This window comes from Schistocerca nitens, chromosome 1, assembly GCF_023898315.1.
Source record: "Schistocerca nitens isolate TAMUIC-IGC-003100 chromosome 1, iqSchNite1.1, whole genome shotgun sequence".
In the NCBI taxonomy this organism is placed as follows: Eukaryota; Metazoa; Arthropoda; class Insecta; order Orthoptera; family Acrididae; genus Schistocerca; species Schistocerca nitens.
This window is the reverse complement of record NC_064614.1, coordinates 370,974,403-370,976,810: the sequence shown is the minus strand read 5'-3', so window position 1 is coordinate 370,976,810 and position 2,408 is coordinate 370,974,403. Positions and strand designations below refer to the sequence as shown.

Below are 2,408 nucleotides of genomic sequence, written 5' to 3'. Positions count from 1 at the left end.
CCCGCTATTGTCAGTTGAAGAACATGGCGTGGGCCATGGAGAGTACGGAAAAGATATTCCGCCATGTACCCCGTCATCCGCTGTTGCCAGACTTCTGTTGGCTTCCTTGCTCTCTAAACTGGCACCAGCTTACACACCACAGAACACGGAAATGACAGGTTCATATGAGCAATTGCCAGTGGGCTCGTGTGCATGTGCAGAGCTGAATTCGCGTATGAGCAGTGCCTCCCTCCCACTTCTGGCTACTTGAAGCGTGGCTGTTTGCTGTTTGAGCAGTAGCAGCAAGTAGCCAGATGCTACCTGGAAAAATTTTTCCCGCACGCCGAAGCTGCCGGATTCGCGCATGCGCAGAGCAAGCTGAGTTATAGTGGGGGGATCCTTCCCCACGAGACCCATGTATATGTTTCGAGTCTTTGTAATATTGCTGGTCTCTTCGTTTACAGCTCCCACATCAAATGAAACCAAAACAGATTGCTGTGGCCAGGAGCCTTCAAGCTAATTAATATACATTCTCATAACCATGAAAGACCAAAATAAGTTAGTACTTTCAATTTCCTGATTTTATATTATTTCCACGTTATTAGCAATCAACCATTAATGTCTTAATGAAGCTATTTCTGTCTGTTTTATAGAGAAATTTGTTGCAGTCAACTTTTTTTCCGCTGAGGCAGTTAGTTTATTTGAAACAAAGTGTTTCATTCCGCACTATTGGCTACTTTCATAATCATGAAAGACTAAAATAAGTTAGTAGTTTCAGTTTTCTGATTTTATATTATTTTCACGTTGTTAGCAATCAACTATTAATGTTTTAATGAAGCTATTTCTGTCAGTTTTGTAGAGAAATTTACTTTTATTTTTTTGGCTGAGGCAGTTAGTTTATTTGAAACTAGGTGTTTCATTCCGCACTATTGGCTACTTTCAACTTCATTCAATTTCAAGTGCAAATTTTCATTTTCAGGGACGAATAACATTATACCATAATAAAGAACCAAACGTGAGAATACAGTACTGGACCTCCAACAAAACTGGTATCCCGAAAACCACATACAAAAGCTGAATATCAGGTAGTTCAGAGTGCATCTGGACACAGAAATGTGCAATTAGAGCGGAATGAAGCATTTTAGTATGGTTTATGAAATTCCAATGCTGCTGGATAATAGTCTGATGACTTGTTTCTCTTATGACACTGTAAGATCTCTTAATGCTATATATGTTTGAACATACGTAAACATTGACTTGAAGCGGACTAAGCAGGCAAATTTGGTCAGTAGTTTTGAACTAAATATTTTGTTTCAAATATATTGACAGCTGTAGCGGAACGTAACAAATCTCCCTTCTGTGAAAGTGTTTTTTGATCACAAGACTCTAGGCTTGGAGCTATTTCTCAATTTGTGTTTACATTTTAAATTTATGGAATGCCATTCTATGCTAAATTGTAGACTGGTATCATACCGTGTTTTATCGTTAACTCCACACATGATTTATATATATTCCTAGAGTAGAATATAAACTGTCAGTTGTACAGTTTCTTTGTTTCACAGACAGCCTTGTTAATTTTTAACACATTTTGAAATAGTCATGAAATTTAATTGCCATTAATTGCTTAATTGTGTAAGCTACACAAGGGACTTGAGGCTTCCTGGCAAATTAAAACTGTGTGCCGGACCGAGACTCGAACTCGGGACCTTTGCTTTTCGCAGGCAAGTGCTCTACCAACTGAACTATCCAAGCACGACTCATGATCCTTCCTCACAGCTTTAATTCCGCCAGTACTCCGTCTCCTACCTGCAAGGGACTTATTTTTTTTAAACTTGCGTTCCTTCTTACTAGCTTTTTTCAGTGCTGTGTATATGTAAACGTGATTGCAAATGCTACATAACAATATTGCAGAGTACGAATGAAAAAGAAATCTGTCAAAGTTACCACATAGCAAAATGTTAAGGCACTTCGAGCTGTAGAGTCTAGTTTTGAAATATTATCCCAAGAACTGCTTCCTTATTTGCATCCTTAATCTGGGTGGGATATGATAAAACAATTGCTCTGAGTACAACTCTGTATGTCCTCTCAACAACATGCTGCACGGCTGCACATGGCCAAATGATGCCCTACCACGCACGAAATTCCATACAGAAATGCGACGAAAAGCGTATGAGCAGAGCAAGCACAAAGCACGGGCTACCTACAGCATCGTAGCTGCACATGCGCAGTACAGCTTGTTGTCTGGCGAACCTGACAGGTTCGTTTGAGCAGTTCCAGCAGGCTTATGCGCATGCTCAGAGCTGAATTCGCGTATGAGCAATGCCTTCTCTGCCTTCTGGCTACTTGAAGCGCAGCTGTTTGCCGTATGAGTAGTAGCAGCAAGTAGCCAGATGCTACCCGGAAAAATTTTTCTGGCGCGCCCACGCAGC

The 2,408-nt window shown here is 40.6% G+C and overlaps 1 non-coding gene across 1 annotated transcript; it reads right to left on the bottom strand.

Annotated features, from left to right (window-relative positions):
• Window positions 1-1,657: 1,657 nt before the first annotated feature.
• Trnar-gcg (transfer RNA arginine (anticodon GCG)) lies at window positions 1,658-1,732 on the bottom strand. Its single transcript has one exon. It is a non-coding gene; the product is annotated as a tRNA-Arg (tRNA).
• Between the last annotated feature and the right edge of the window lie 676 nt (window positions 1,733-2,408).